Source organism: Dermacentor albipictus, chromosome 2, assembly GCF_038994185.2.
Source record: "Dermacentor albipictus isolate Rhodes 1998 colony chromosome 2, USDA_Dalb.pri_finalv2, whole genome shotgun sequence".
NCBI lineage: Eukaryota > Metazoa > Arthropoda > Arachnida > Ixodida > Ixodidae > Dermacentor > Dermacentor albipictus.
In genome coordinates this window covers 101,001,446-101,018,044 of record NC_091822.1, presented here as the reverse complement: position 1 = coordinate 101,018,044, position 16,599 = coordinate 101,001,446, and the positions used below count along the sequence as shown (strand labels likewise).

Genomic DNA, 16,599 nt, shown 5'->3' with positions numbered 1-16,599 from the left:
TTTTGTTCGTGACCGTTGGCCTAAGACAGGGACGTGACGAGAGGCTACGGCGCGACGCGTTCGACATGAGCGAAAGAGAGTTCCGAAGGCAAAGTATTTTAGGCTCACCAAATACAGTGTGCGATAGATTTTCGGCGAGCTAGAATATCGCGCACCGCCAGATTTAGCAGCGTTCACACTGTGACGTAGGTGCTGTGCGCGCTGAGTTTTTCTTTTTTCTTTTTTTTTCTTTGTCACGGGTTGGTTTCAGCAGTGCGCCTGGAATGTAGAAGCTATTGGGCTGTCGCAACCGTCAGTCAGTCGCATCGTTACCGCCGTCGGTGGGGTCATTACGGCTGAGGGAAAAGAAGACAAAGCCGCAGCCAAGAACGCTTCCTTCACCGCGGCAGTTGTCAGGAAGTTGTGGGCTGTGTGGACGGAACTCTCATCCCGCAATCGTCCGCCCCAGACGCTCTGGCACGGCTAAACGAAATCCTATTAGAGCCGCGGCCTACACGAAGGGAACCGCTTACATTGCTTAACGTACGAAGCACTACCTAGCGACAAAAAAAGAGAGAACAATGCAGATAAAATTAAAGCACGAGCAGTCCGCTTCGGCAATTCACAGTTGCAACTGGAAATGAAACATGCGATATAGTGCTGCATAGAAACAAATATTCTTTTTTCAAAACTACAAACATCCTTCGATTACTATATCGTTCTCAAACAACAAACAAAAATGATGATGTGACCTTGCGGCAGAACGCCGCTTGTCCATTGGTCTGCGTCGCGCAACGACGTTCCACTCTTTCTGGCAGTGGCGTAACCAAGACGTAACGGACTTGCAGAACTGTTACAGAATGCGGTCCCTGGTGTCATTCTCAGAACTCTTTCCCAGTTGATGCCGCTTGAGAACTCCCCGTAAAGTTTGTAAATTGGAATATTTGCCATCAGCTATTTAGTGGAAAACCTAATTAGTTAATGTTGTTAATTACTCGATCATGAACTTCATTTTGTGTAAGTCATCATCATGATCATCAGCTTATTTTGTGTCCACTGCAGGTCGAAGGCCTCTACCCGCGATCTCCAATTACAGCTGTCCTGCGCCAGCCGATTCCAACTAGCACCCGCAAATTTCCTCATTTCGTCGCACCACTTAGACTTTTGTCGTCATCTACTGCGCTTCGTTTCACTTGGTATCCATTCTGTCACCCTAATGGCCCAACGGTTATCTACTCTACGCACTGACCTGCCCAGCGTGATTTTTTTCTCTTTCTGTCAATTACAATGTCGGCTGTACCCGTTTGCTCTCTGGTCTAAACCGCTCTCTTTCTGTCTCTTAAAGTTCTGCATAGCATTCTTCATTCGCCACTCTTTGCGCAGTCCTTACACTGTTCTCAAGCTTCTTTGTCAGTCTCCAAGTCTCTGCCCAATATGTCATCACCGGTAAAATGCACTGATTGTATACATTCCTTTTCAATGATAACGGTAAGCTTCCAGTCAGGAGCTCACGATGTCTACCACACGCGATCCAAACCATTTTCATTCTTGTGCGAATTTCCTTTTCATGGTTAGGGTTCCCTGTGATTAGTTGACCTAGGTAAACGTACTCCTTCACAGACACTAGAGGCTGACTGGCGATCCTGAATTCTTGTTGCCTTACCCGGTTATTCATCATTATCTTTGTCTTCTGCACATTAATCTTCAGCCCCAGTCTTACACTCTCGCTGTTAAGGTCCACAATCATTTGTTGTAACTCGTCTGCAGTGTTGATGAATAAGACAATGTCATCGGCAAACCCATCCTTGCTGAGGTTCTCGGGGTCGATCCTTACTCCGAAACCTTCCCAGTTTAATAGCTTGAATATTTCTTCCAAAGATGCAGTGAATACCAATGGTTGAATTGTGTCTCCTTGTCTGACCCCTTTCTTTATCGGTATCTCCCTACTTTTTTGTGCAGAATCACGGTGGCTTAGGAATATCTGTAGACATTTTCCAAGGTATTTACGCAAGCGGTCTGTACTCCTTGATTACGGAAAACCTCTATGACTGCTGGTATCTCTACTGAATCAAATACTTTTTTGTAATCTGTGAAAGCCATACAGAGAGGCTTATAGTCCTCTGCGGATTCCTCGATAACCTGATGAATGACATGGAAGTGATTCATTGTAGAGAATCCCTTCCTGAAGCCCGCCTTTTTCCTTGGTTGACTAAAGTCTGGTGTTACCCTTATCCTATTGGAGTTTATTTTGGTAAATATTTTATATAATACTGTGTGTAAGAGGCCTATAGTTTTTCTGTTCTTTAATATCTCCATTTTTGTGGATTAGCATATTGTTCACATTCTCCCAGTTTTCTGGGACCCTTGCAGTTGATAGACATTTCGTATAGAGAGCTGCAAGTTTTTCAAGCATTATGTCTCCTCCATCTTTGATTAAATTGACTGTTGTTCCTTCTTCCCCTGCCGCTTTTCCCCGTTTCATGTCTTACAAGGCCCTTCTGACCTCATCTCTAGTTATAGGAGGAGTTTCTGTATCCTGTTCATTATCACTCTTAATGAAATTCTCCTGAGTCCTCTGGGTACTGTACAGGTCAGTATAGAATTCTTCCGCTTCATTTATTACACCTTCGAGATTGCTGATGATATTATCCTGCTTATCTTTCAGTGCATACATCTTGCTTTGTCCAATGCGAAGTTTACTTCTCACTGATTTCAGGCTGCGACCATTTTTTAAGGCTTCCTCAGACTTTCTCACGTTATAATTTCTAATATCACTTATTTTCGCCTTGTTGATCAGTTTTGAGAGTTGTTCGAATTATCTCGAATTAGCTCGAATTATCGAATCTTATCTCTTGAGTTGGACACTCATTCTTTGTCGTTTCTTTATTAGGTTTTTTGTTATTTGGGAGAGCTTGCCTACTGGTTGCCTTGGTGCCTTGTCTCCCACTTCAGTTCCTGCCTCTGAAGCCAGCATCGTTACTGTTTCATTCATTAGCTCTACGTCATCATCATCATCTCTCTTATTCTACGACTGCAAATTTGTTTGCATGTACCAGCCTACATTTGTCGGCTTTTACCCTTACTGCCTATAAGTTGACCTGTTTCTTCTTGACCAATTTTACTGTTTCTCTCTTAAAATTGAGGTCAATCCTAGCCCTCACTAACCTATGATCACTACACTTTACCCTACCTATTACTTCCGCATCCTGCACTATGCTGAGATCGACAGAAAGTATGAAAACAATTTTGTGCCTTATTTCACCATTAGGGCTTTTCCAGGTCCACTTTTTGTTGCTACGCTTCCTGGAAAAGGTGCTCATTATTCTCAGATTATTCCTGTCTGCGAATTGTACCAGCATCTCTCCTCTAGCAATTTTAGAATCGACGCCTTAGTTGCCAATTGCCTGTTCACCCGCCTGCTTTTCCCCCACTTTTGCATTGAATTCACCCATTACTACTGCATACCGAGTTTGCACTTTTCTCATCGCTAATTCAACGTCTCATTCAAACTGATCTACTTCCTCATCGTCGTGTTTGGATGTTGGAGCATAGGCTTGTACTACCTTTAATCTATACTTCTTATTAAGTTCGATTACGACTACGGCTACCCTCTCATTAATGCTGTAGAATTCGTGAATGTTGCCCGCTACGTCCTTATGGATTAAGAATCCTACTCCATATTGCTTCTTATGAGGGAGACCTCTATAGCAGAGGACATGGTTGCTATTCAGCAACGTATAAGCCTCACCAGTACTTCTAAACTCACTAAGGCCCATGATATCCCAAACAATGTCTGATAATTCCTTGAACAGTACTGGTAAGCTAGCCTCACTCGACAGAGTTAGGCAATCAAAGGTTGACAGAGTCGGTTTCCATTGGCGGCCTGTCCCGACCCAGAGATTCTTTTCAGCCACTGCTGCGTTACAGGTCTGACGGCTGCCTTGGACAGATGCTCCGCAGCTGCTGGGGACTGAGGCCGTGAGGTTATTGTAGATATTGTTACGTAAGAAGACGCAAATGAAAAGCTATATACAAGTATATTTACAACGTAATACGCCGCACTTTAGCACTAAGGCAAAAGCGCTGTCCCGGAGCGACTAAAGGCCGGACTTCGAAACAGTGTAGTAGGCCTTGAGCCTACTGACGTGCACAACATCACTAGGTGCCACAGTAGATGACGAGGTTGAGCTCACAGGGGCAATTTCGTACGTCACAGGCGTCACCTGGCGCAGCACGCGGTAGGGCCCTGTGTATCGCGAAAGGAGCTTCTCTGAAAGTCCGACGTGACGGGAGGGCGACCAGAGGAGCACGAGCGCACCAGGCGAAAACTGTACGTCACGGTGGCGGGCGTTGTACTGACGCTGCTGAGTGGTTTGCGAGTCCGTCAGTCGAGCACGGGCAAGCTGGCGTGCATGGTCGGCGAGAGCGATGGCGTCGCGCGCATACTCGCTTGTTGAGATCGAAGCAGGAGGAAGTGCCGTGTCAAGGGGCAAGGTCGGTTCGCGACCGTAGAGCAGATAAAAGGGAGAAAATCCGGCGGTGTCGTGCCGGGAACAATTATAAGCGAAGGTGACGTAAGGAAGGGCAATGTCCCAGTCGCGGTGGTCCTTGGAAACGTACTTTGACAGCATATCGGTAAGAGTACGGTTTAACCGCTCTGTCAGGCCATTGGTTTGAGGATGGTATGAGGTAGTCAGCTTGTGTTGAGTAGAGCAGGAACGTACAATGTCGGCGATAACTTTCGAGAGGAAGTTACGACCACGGTCAGTGAGCAGCTGTCGCGGGGCGCCATGAAGTAAGATAATGTCACGCAAGAGAAAGTACGCGACGTCAGTGGCGCAACTGGTAGGGAGAGCCCGCGTGATAGCGTATCGGGTGGCGTAATCAGTCGCGACGGCTACCCATTTGTTCCCAGAGGATGACGTGGGAAAGGGACCGAGGAGGTCTAATCCAACACGAAAGAACGGTTCTACAGGGACAGTGATCGGCTGGAGATGACCGGCAGGTAGCACCTGAGGTGTTTTCCGACGCTGGCAGGTATCGCAGGCAGCAACATACTGTCGGACGGAGCGAGCGAGGCCAGGCCAATAGAAGCGGCGGCGGACGCGGTCGTACGTGCGGGTTACGCGAAGATGTCCTGCAGTAGGTGCGTCATGCATCTCAAAGAGCACAGTCTGTCGTAGATGTTTTGGCACGACAAGAAGAAGATCAGATCCGTCAGGAAGGAAGTTCCTTCGGTACAGAATGCCGCCCTGGAGGACATATCGGTGAACGGATGCGTCGGTAGGTGTGGAGCGCAGACGCTCGATGAGTACTCGCAGCGATAGGTCTCGGTACTGCTCATCGGCGATGTTAGCGAAGGCAGACACAGAGAAAATGCCGTCGGCGGTACTACTGTCGGCGTCGTCAGGCTCGTCTACCGGGTAGAGAGACAGGCAGTCAGCGTCCTTGTGTAGTCGGCCAGATTTGTAGGTGACAGAGAACGAATATTCTTGGAGGCGTAAGGCCCAGCGACCAAGTCTTCCTGAAGGGTCTTTCAATGAGCATAACCAACACAGCGCGTGATGGTCTGTGATAACGGAAAAGGGTCGGCCATATAAGTATGGGCGGAACTTCGCAACCGCCCAAACTAGGGCCAGACACTCACGCTCAGTGATGGAATAGTTGCGCTCCGCGGGTGAGAGGAGCCTGCTGGCGTAAGCGATAACATGGTCGTTGCCGCGCTGGCGTTGTGCCAGTACTGCGCCAATTCCGTGACCGCTGGCATCAGTACGAACTTCGGTAGGCGCAGAAGGATCGAAATGGGCCAGAACGGGAGGCGTTGTGAGAACGTCGATTAGATGCGAGAATGCAGAGGCCTCGTTATCGCCCCACTGGAAAGGAGCGTCTTTTTTCAAAAGCTCGGTTAGTGGTCGTGCGATGGCCGCGAAATTTTTCACGAAACGGCGGAAGTAGGAACAAAGGCCGATGAAGCTGCGCACATCCTTGACACACTTCGGAACAGGAAAGTGCGTAACAGCATGGATCTTGCCTGGGTCCGGTTGCACTCCGTTCGCGTCAACGAGATGCCCAAGGACGGTAATCTGGCGACGGCCGAATTGGCACTTCGATGCGTTCAGTTGCAGACCGGCGCGACGAAAAACGTCCAGGACTGCCGAGAGGCGCTCGAGGTGCGTAGCGAACGTTGGGGAGAATACTATGACGTCGTCCAAGTAGCACAGGCATATGGACCATTTGAAACCGTGAAGAAGGGAGTCCATCATGCGTTCAAAAGTGGCAGGAGCGTTACATAGACCAAACGGCATCACTTTGAATTGATAAACACCGTCCGGAGTTACAAAAGCAGTCTTCTCGCGGTCGAGATCGTCCACAGCAATCTGCCAGTAGCCGGAGCGGAGGTCAATAGAAGAGAAGTAGCGAGCACCATGGAGGCAGTCAAGGGCGTCATCGATCCGAGGTAGGGGATACACGTCCTTTTTGGTAACCCTGTTAAGGTGCCGATAATCCACGCAAAAGCGCCATGAGCCATCCTTCTTTTTTACCAGTATAACCGGTGACGCCCATGGACTACATGACGGTTCTATGATGTTATTGGCAAGCATTTTGCGAACTTCCGCGTGAATAACTTGACGCTCAACCGGTGACACTCGATACGGGCGGCGATGAATAGGAGGGGCATCGCCGGTATTAATGCGATGTTTAACAGTTGTAGTTTGGGCCAAAGGACGATCGTGAAAGTCAAAAATATCGTTGTAGGAAAACAGAACGTGGTAGAGCTCACGAGCGTGCTCGGATGGCATGTCGGGCGCAATCATTTTCTGTAAGTCGGCGATGGTGCAAGTTGTCGACTGAGATGGTAGAGGAGGATCGGCTGAATGGCTGTCTACCTCAATAGATGCTATTGAGTGATCTTCGAATGAGCAAAGCTGGGCCAGAGACATCCCGCGTGGCAGCACTTGTGTCGTCAAGCCAAAATTGACCACGGGCAGGCAGACGCAATTAGCCGTAATAGATAAAACGGTATGAGGCACCGTGATCCCGTGTGTAAGGAGGACTTCTTGTATAGGAGCCGCGATATAGTGACCGTCGGGCACTGGTGGGGATGACACTAGGTCAACGTAAGTCAGTGCCGTAGGTGGCAAGCGAACAAAGTCGACGGAACTGAGGCGACTGGGGTGTGGTTCAGCGGGATCCAGAACAGGCAGGTCAAGGCGGAGAGTACTGGCGGAACAATCAATTAGAGCGGAATGTGCGGAGAGGAAGTCTAAGCCGAGGATGATGTCATGGGGACAGTGGGCGATGACCGTGAATAGCACGACTGTTGAGCGATCGGTGAAGGAGACGCGGGCGGCACACATACCAATTACGGGGGCTGTTCCGCCATCGGCGACACGGACAACAAGCGTCGTGGCGGGCGTGATTATTTTTTTCAGGCGGGTACGAAAGTCCGCGCTCATTACCGACAAATGCGCCCCAGTGTCTATAAGAGCAGATACAGGAACACCGTCGACTTGCACGTCAAGAAGGTTCAGATGAGTGGGCAACGTCAGTGGAGGATTTGGCGGCGTAGGGAGCAATGCAGCGTCACCTCGAGGCGCTGCATCATTCAGTTTTCCGGCTGGGAGCGGCGTCCGAAGGGAGTCGGCGAAAAGGAGCGACGGGGCTGGGGAGAGCGAGATTGTCGTCCTTGGGGCGAAGGTGAACGAGAATAGGGGCGGTTCGGCGCAGGAGAGTCAGCGGCGGCATTATCGGAGCGTGCGGCATAAGGACGAGAAGGGCCACCCGAGGGACGAGAATAGGCAGTATAAGCAGACCGGGTCGGGGAAGTCCAGCGACTTCGACAGTGCCGAGAAATGTGCTCGATGCGACGGCAGTGAAAACAAATGGGCTTGTCGTCAGCAGTGCGCCATTCAGCTGGGTTGCGGAAACGTGGTGGGTAAGACGATGCGGGACGGGGCGGAATCGAAGAAGCCGGATGGGTATCAGGGTGATGGGCCGAGCAGATGGTGTGAAGGCCCATGTTTTCGAACTCCTGGCGGACAACTGCCTGGATCAGGGAAACCGTGACTGCCGGTGCGTTGGTGGGGCTGGAGTCGAAGGCAGCCGGATAGGCGGCCTCAATCTCACGCCGAACGATCTTGGTAATATCGCCGGTGTTGTTGGGACGAGGAGCGTCGGCACAGGAAGAAGTCTTGGCCGCACTTGGCCAAGAGGCAACAGCCCGCGCTAGCCTCCAATCGTTGTCGTCGTCTTCGTACTGCTCGCCTCTTCGTCATCGGTAATACTATTCCGTAGCACTATCATTGGGGATGTTCTGGCCGAATACTGCACCAGGGAGGCCACTTCCGGTTCTGGTGAGGGGGTGTCTTTGTTCAAGCTTAGTGGGTCTTCCTAATTTGGTTGTACATGGATTAGCATAGCCCCACTCACTCCCGGCATCTTTCGCCAGTGTCAGGCGCCACTCAAGCCTGCAGGTGTAGCACGCTGGAGGATGTCATACGCAGATACACCATCGTAGATTTTAAAAAAAGCGGGCGGGCGGAGGGATTTGAAGTTCCGGCTACAGCAACCGAGCATACGACATAGCTCAGTAAGATAATCCCGCAGGCGGCTAGGCCACCTTGCCGCCGAAAAGTGATGCCATATGCCCTACGTGCCTAAGAGATCCACTGATTTGTCTGCCCTTTGCGGGTTTTTCTTTTATTTGTAAAGCCCTTTTCGTAATGATTTCGTGTTGCATAATATAGTATCAGTTCTTCCTGGTCCTATAATCTTGTCTCCCGAACCTCACGCACGCGCGCGGTCTTGAACGCGCCTAGGCACACGATATTTCGCTGAGATTGAACAGCACTTAACACGTGTGTGCAAAAATAAAAAGTGAAAAGATTTCAGCGCTTACCGGGAGGCCCTGGGCCGCGTATCATTCGTTTGTCGCGTCTGCATTTCTCTTGGCGTCCGAAAGCTAGCGCTCGCGGGTATCCAGAATGGTGAGTCCTGTCGCCGTATCGATACCGCTATGAGCCTCGAGCAAAGGGAGCGACCTTGAAAGCTCCCAATGGTGTCTCAACCCTTTCTTTAGCTTTGGCCCGCGCTTATTAAAAAACTAATGAGAAGGAGGAAATGGGGGGGGGTAACTTACCCCGTAGTTTTTCTGGGAATGCTGTGGTCCTAAACTCTAGATAGTTGGGAGTTGTATGCTTCCTTTAACCTACAGTGGCGCCTTCTTCGATCAGTCAGACCTGGTTTGGACATTTCGCGCTTGTAAACAATTGGCGGCTGTGTTGCCGCCGCGGTCGCAATACAGTTCTCGGGATTACAAACGAAAATAAGCAAGAAAGAATAGCTGGAGATGTAGACGAAAGGAATGGACGCATATACGAACGTTCTGACGTGCTGGAAGTCTGTTAACTTTACAGCTACGTGTTGTTATATGGCTTTCCTTCTTTGCGTGAATGTAGTAAACAAAGATAACACTATGACACTATGTACTGTCTCCATAATGAAGAAAGCCTGTAGTGAGCAGGCTAGTGAGCGCATGACACAAGGGTTGGTGCCATGCTCATGCTAGTCTGCGTCTACTGCGCTGTTTTCACCACTGAGCTTATTCAACTACCCAAGCTCAACCCCTTACTGAACTGTACTGCCTAGTCCGTGGCTTCTATTTTCACAATTGTTGAATGCCAGGCGCTTGTGAAGATTATTGCAGTGGAGAGCTCTAAGTAGAAACTAGCGCTAACACTACATTTAACAATTTGATATATTGTTACATGTCTACTCGGTGATACGATCCGCCATATATAAAGATATTGTGCTACCAGCATGGTAAGCAGTCCTGCCCATACTTGGAATACGTTTTTTGCCCAAGTGCAATATCGGGCATTGATGTAGTGCCCTCTGGTAGATATGTTTATTTATCTTTGCGCCTGTGAAAAGCCTGGAGCGATTAAGTCTAGAGACGACATTTCTTTCACTTTATCGGCGAAAAGAAAATACCTAACGCTGGAACTTCAGTGCCCTGCTCAGCTCGCTTGATTAACCCGCTATTCCATTGCTAGATATATTAGTTCCTTCTATCAACTGCTTCCAGCTCTCTTCTCAAGCGGAGCGAAATGACTTCTAAACTCAGACCAGCTCTTCTCCATTTGCAAGTGAAGCTGCCAAATGAAGCAAGCACTGCTGCCCCCAAACGGGACATTAAACATTTCTTCACGCGCAAGAAATAATAAAAAAAATTTAAGCAACTATGAATGGTGCAACGAAAGTGTGAGCACCGCGGAAGAAAATCAAGATTATCTCCTCGCCTCGATTAACTGGGTGCAAAGGCAAATCGCCTTTGCGAAATCCGGGCGATTTCACTTTGTGCCTTCTTAATGCCTACGTACTGTGTGCGTCCGTAATGAGGACCCATCATTACTCACCTCAAATGAATTACTGCGTTTTTTTTTTTTCAAACTTGAAAGTCTTCACGGGGTTTCTCTTTCACTGAGCTCGCTAAGTATAACTATAGCAACGCGTTTGCTTTATGAATTTGGCTGAAACACTTCAAAAGCGCCGTACAACAAATTTCTTTCCTTGGTCTTCTTCGCCTGTACTCAAGTTAAAGCTTTCCATTCAAGTTATCTCATAAGGGGCATATACATCACCGGGAAATGTGTTCGGCTAGATTCCCAAAACCTTGCGTTCGTTTAAACAAATTACTGCTGGTCTGCACCTGTGCTCATATGTCGTCTGAAAGACACAAGGATAAAAAGAACACAGGAAGTGCCTTCCAAAAAAAAAAGTTTTACTTCCCCAATTATTTCCTCACTTGGAAGTTCTCGCGCGATTTATATTCGTTGCTTGTTCAAGATGTTAAGCCCTAAAACGCTGTACTTTCTTACACGACCTTTCTTTTTGCCATACTTGCTTAAATTATAGGTGCCTGTTTTTTTTTTATCCGGATGCTCGCTTTTTTGCCACAAGAAATAACTGCGCCCATTGGCTTGTACTTTCTAAGCAGCAGAGGAGAAGACCTTTCTTCACTTTTCCGCAGGAGTGACTAACTAAAATAGTAAAAGAAGAAATAGTACAATTTACAAGTATAGGAGCACAGTAGCTCCAGATTTCTTGCGCGCGATTCAGCAGAATCGTCGTCTTTATCCCCAACCCAAGGGTAAGACGGCGAATTGGGCGGCACATAGCACGCATATCCCTAAATATGTACGGAACCGAACGGCGACGGCGGCGACGACGACGACAAACATTCAATTGGAACGTTCATATAACTGCTATCACGGCGCATATCACGGCGCATGAATCACGGCGCATTGGACAAGGCGCGACCGCATAAACAAGACAGACAGTATGCTGAGTAGTCTTTATGCATGTCTTGTTTATGCGGTCGTGCCTTGCCTAATGCGCGGAGATCGAGCTTTGTAGAGAATATAATCGTCTGAAGCAAGGACTTGCTAACTTCATATCACATTTGTTTACTGCTTGTTCAGCCGAGGGTCCAGATGCATCGATGGTGTTGTCGTGAAATGCTCCGCTGACGTGTGAGCCGTACAGGCGTCCGTACTTCCGCGTATAGTCGATGAAAACCCAAGAGTAAAATGTACGCTGTGCAACTCATATACAATGTGCATGAATGCGACAGCCAATCAGGTTCGCTTAGATCCGGAACATGCAGTTGTTTTGCGTGTTTAAAAATGGCTATTTTCTCGGCACAGATTTGCCGTTGTGTCACTTTAGGATAAAGCTTAAATGTCAGTGTAAATTTAATGGTTGACCCTAATATCAGTGCTGAGGCCGAAGTGACATTGCAACTCGAAACGACGAGCTTTTGTTCTCCGAATGGAACGGCTTTTATATTAGTGGACCAAAATCATTACGTCTGAAGCTCGCTCCCACTGGTTCGGCATTTTTGAAGAGGTGAAGGGCAGGTGCATAACATTTTTTGTGAGTTGAGTTTGTACTGAATTCTTAGATTGTGGGGCACTGCAGTGCCAACAAAGCGATGTTTTACTGTGATAATAATTATGCGAACTCTCGAGGCGCGTTCACGCTGTCAGCACGGCCACCATTACCACCGTTGTGCTGTCGTGCTTACGTCGCATGCGCAGCTATAGCTCAGGGAAGGTTCGAAGGCACAGTGTGGGCGTTCTAGCGTTCTTGTTCAGCTATCCCAGAAAGCCGTGCAGCCATGCAGCTCTGCTGCAGTACAACAAGAAGGCGACAGATTTGAGAGCCCGACTGTAGACACGCAGCACCCTGCTTAGTGCATGTGAAAGAACTAGACTCATTTCTTCTCTCTCTCTCTGTCTATCTGTCACCGCCCCCCCCATCAGCCTCCCCACGTATAGGGTAGCAAAATGAACGAAGTGTAATTAACCTCCCTACCTTTGCTCAATTCTCTCTCTCTTTCTTTCTCGCCTGAGCTACTACGTGTGCAGTAAACGCGAAGCTAACGTTACCTAATATTTCCCTGGGCGCTGACAAAACGCCGACGGTTTCAAACCTTTCTCACCTCGCCACGGCGGCCGCATTTTGATGGGGGCGAAATGCGAAAACACCCGTGTGCTTAGATTTACGTGCACGTTAAAGAACAGCAGGTGGTCGAAATTTCCGGAGTCCTCCACTACGGCGTGCCTCATAATCAGAAAGGGGTTTTGGCACGTAAAACCCCATAATTAAATTTTTTTAATCCTTTCTCACCTCGTGCACAATTGAGGCGCGACGTCACCAATGCCAGTGCCGATGCTCGTCCTCGAGGCAGCGTTGTGATATGTCTGGTAGTTGGCAGTGTGCTGTTGCTCTCGCTTAGCACCAGTTCCATTGCACGATGTGGCGCGCCATCATCACGCACCCGCTTGTTGCTAGAACACCGTCTGAGTAGTTCAAGCGCAGCGCTAAAGTTTCATCGCTGTCAATGCTTTGCCCTTCGGTTGAAAGCGTCTCATTTTTATGCGAAGCATATTGACGTAGGTTTCGGGCCTTCGCGCGACGCCCGGCGGTGGCCACCATTGACCCTGAAGTGGGGTCACGTGACATGATGTCACGTGATGACGTCACAGAGGCCGCAGATGGGGCCTCATATCGCGCCGTCGGTCGCCTCCCGGCGGTGGCCACCATTGACCTTCAAGTGACCTTCAAGTAGGTCACGTGACATGACGTCACGTGATGACGTCACACCGGCTGCAGATGGGGCCTCATATCGCGCCGTCGGACGTCGCCCGGCGGAGGCCTCCACGCTTCGGTTCGCGCCGTCGCGCGCGACGCGGCGGCGGCGCCACCATCGCTGCACGCCAGGGATGAAGCGGTGCCCGCCCGCCGTCGCGTCAGTCTCTGTGCCCGCAACCGCGCCAGCGTCTTTGCGCCGGGCGTGTATGCGGTCAAGATGCCTCCAAACGCTAAGGATACGCTAAGGTTTGATACGCTTGATAAGCCTCCAATTTTTTTTTCTTTCTTAAGTTGGTGCCACACAAATAAATACTTCTGAGCAGACTACATACATGCAGATAGGGAAACTACAAATCATACAACCCGGTTAGTGAAGGTTGAAATGCTGTTATTGTACTGTAATTCATTGCTCTTCTGCGCAGTGCTCGTGCTTGCATGGCTGAAGGGCTGATGACGGCAGCCGAATGAACTAGTGGTCTGTTGAGCATCTTGCTATCAAGGTGGTCCTTAATTAAAGACTGCCTTACCTTGGCATCACATGTGTTGCTGTCGGGAACGACATGCGTTTGTTATATTACGCCGTGTAATCACGGCGCAATAGCGAGAATATTTACAATATTTACTTACTTGTCGCTTCTGTTCTTTCTTGGAACTGTAACCGCGACTTCTATCCCAGTCAGCGACCACTAGCGCATGCAGTGCTGCATTGATCACACATCTTGGCTGCAAAAGGCAGCCGGGGCGTGATCATGACGGGTTTGAACACTTCCGAAATGTGCAAAAAATGTTTAGTTTTGTAATTGAAGCATTAGGTTGGGATTACGACAACGTCTCGTGCAGCGAGAATTGAAGACTATCCGCCGAGTGTTGTCTCGCTCACCGATAGCCTCGAAATTAACTGACGATATGCTTCGGGTAGGATGATTCGCAACCAATCACAGTAACCAGATGATGAACATGTGCCTTCCCGCGTCAGTGCGCTTTCCACAGCTCTAAGAAAGATATAAATGCATTTTGATTCAATTATGGATATGGTTATCTGGCTAATGCGTTTCCGGGCTACTGCAGCTGTTATATGGAAAATGTACTATACACGATGATCATTTAAACATAACATGCATAGGCGGATACGAACGCACACCCATGCTGCTCGAAAATTGCATTGAGGCCCTTAATCAACAAAAGTAATAAAATCGCTTCTTTTGCATCCAACGCGTAAACATTGTTTGTATATGTTCCAAGAACTGGCCGCAACATTGCACTGAATTCCATTTGAATTGAACAAGAGTTCCAGTCTACCAAAAATAGATTATAATTACGGAAAGCAGACAGTGCCTTTCTCATCTGTCAATCACTGGAAGACACTGCCGCTGGGTACGTAAACACCTAAGATGCACGAAATTCAGAAATGACTTTATGATTATATTTTATCTTCTGCTGGTGGTTAGTTAACTTGTAGCCCATAACGATTATTCCTGAATTTTCAATTAGTTTTACTTGTGCTAGAATACAGCTGGTGTTGATGTTCTTACTGTGCATATATATTCAAGTTCGCCAATTGAGATATGGGTGTCACCATGTTAGTCATACCTTTCTGAAAGTGTGTAAATAGGTCATATAGAAAACTGTACTACGAGGGACGTTCTGGAAAGTACGTGGCGTCATTATTTTCACACGGAGAATTACTGCAAAAAAAAAACCTGCACCATGGCATCATGAATTATACACGTCGTACTATTTTTCCACGCAGTCGCCACGGAATCGAGACATTTATCGCAGCGTGGAATCAGTTTGAAGAAACCACTCCGGTAAAACTCGGTGCGCTGCGATGCAAGGACTTGTCACACAGCCTGCTCCACCTCAGCATTGTTATGGAAGTGACGTCCCGAGACTGCGGCTTTTGATTCAGTGAACAGGTGCTATTCATACCGGATAACAGCACACATTTCCACTTGAGACCGCGTTCTGTGCACACGTATGTCTTCCACCGTCATCTGTACTCTTACATCAGAGGGTGATCGTGTACGTCTTATTTTTGACAGGCTGTGCCTAAATAACGTCACCTACACTTGGGACACAACTTCTAATTGCGCGGTGTGTGTACCCCGCACAGACGCACGCTCAGCAATGACTCCACCTACGTGACGTGCCCCTTCTAAGCGTCAAGCACATGTAACCACCCCATCTCGTTCAGATGGAAAGGTATCTTTCTTCTACACTAATATCAGAAGTGTTCTTCCTAAAAGTATTCAACTATCTTCTATTATCGACTCAAGTTCGCCTTCCATCATCGCACTAACAGAAACGTGGCTCAACTATACTGTTTCCGATAATAACATTCTTGTCAGTCAAGTAGATTTTAACTTTTTTCGCTGCGATAGAAAGGATCGAAGAGGCGGGGGTGTGCTTATTGGAATTTCTAAAGATTTCTTTGCTATACCTATCTTTGTCAACTCATTTCTTGAAAGCGTATTTGTGTCCCTGAAGCTTGGTTCCACTGACCTCATTGTTGGTATTTTTTATCGCCCCCCGGACATGAATGCGACCTTCGAAGGGGAATTTCATCGCGTTGTTGTTGACATATGCGGGAGGTTTCCAAATGCCGTTCTTTTAATCTTCGGAGACTTCAACTATCCAAATATTCAATGGTCTACACTATTTGTTTCAGCCAACGATACTCAGGCACAGGAATTTCTTGACTCTTGCCTTGATTTTTCGTTGTGCCAGCTTATCGAAAAACCTACACGTTGCTCGAGCACATGCGCAAATATTCTTGACCTAATTTTAACTTCTCGACCTGACCTGTTTACTGACATAGCCCATCTCGATGGTCTTTCTGATCATGACATAATTACTGGAAGCTTAACTTGTTCACTTAACCAAAAGACAGTTGCTGAAAAGTGTATAAGGTGCTATAAGCGAGCCAATTTTGATGCAATGTGTATCGAATTATCCCATTTCACGGACCATTTTTTAGACGCCTACTTGTCACGTTCCATTGAAGATAACTGGAACCTTTTTAAACATACTCTCTCAAACTTAATTAACAAATACATTCCAGTTATGACTATCAAAACAAGCAACATTTCTCCATGGTTCAATCAGCAATTACGTCGACTTAATAATAAAAAGAAACGACTTTTTAGAATGGCAGACAAAAACAGACTATCAGCTTCATGGTGTCGCTATAAAAAGTGTGACAAGGAATATCAACAACTTTTAAAAACTACTCGTCGTCGCTTTTTCAGTCGTGATTTGCCATCTTTGCTAATAAATAACCCTCGGCGCTTTTGGCGCACAATAAATCCCAGCAACCACCCCGATGTAACTCTTGCTAATACCAATGGTTCTCCTGTTACTGAATCAGAATGTGCTAAGTTATTAAATGACTCATTCTCAACAGTTTTTACTCTTGAGGATATTACTACATGCCCTAGCATTGATGTTGTTTCCGGTATTAAT

At 47.8% G+C, this 16,599-nt stretch overlaps 1 protein-coding gene across 3 annotated transcripts in view; it reads right to left on the bottom strand.

Moving 5' to 3' along the window:
• Positions 1 to 13,827, bottom strand: part of LOC135915949 (uncharacterized) — a 36,160-nt gene extending 22,333 nt beyond the window's left edge. For 2 of the 3 annotated variants that reach the window (XM_070533808.1, XM_070533806.1), the window contains exon 1: positions 12,673 to 12,878. The gene's annotated coding sequence lies outside the window, so the exon portion shown is untranslated. Of the gene's footprint in view, positions 1 to 12,672; positions 12,879 to 13,764 lie in introns of those variants that run through there. The other variant, XM_070533807.1, reaches the window with a different exon arrangement.
• Between the last annotated feature and the right edge of the window lie 2,772 nt (positions 13,828 to 16,599).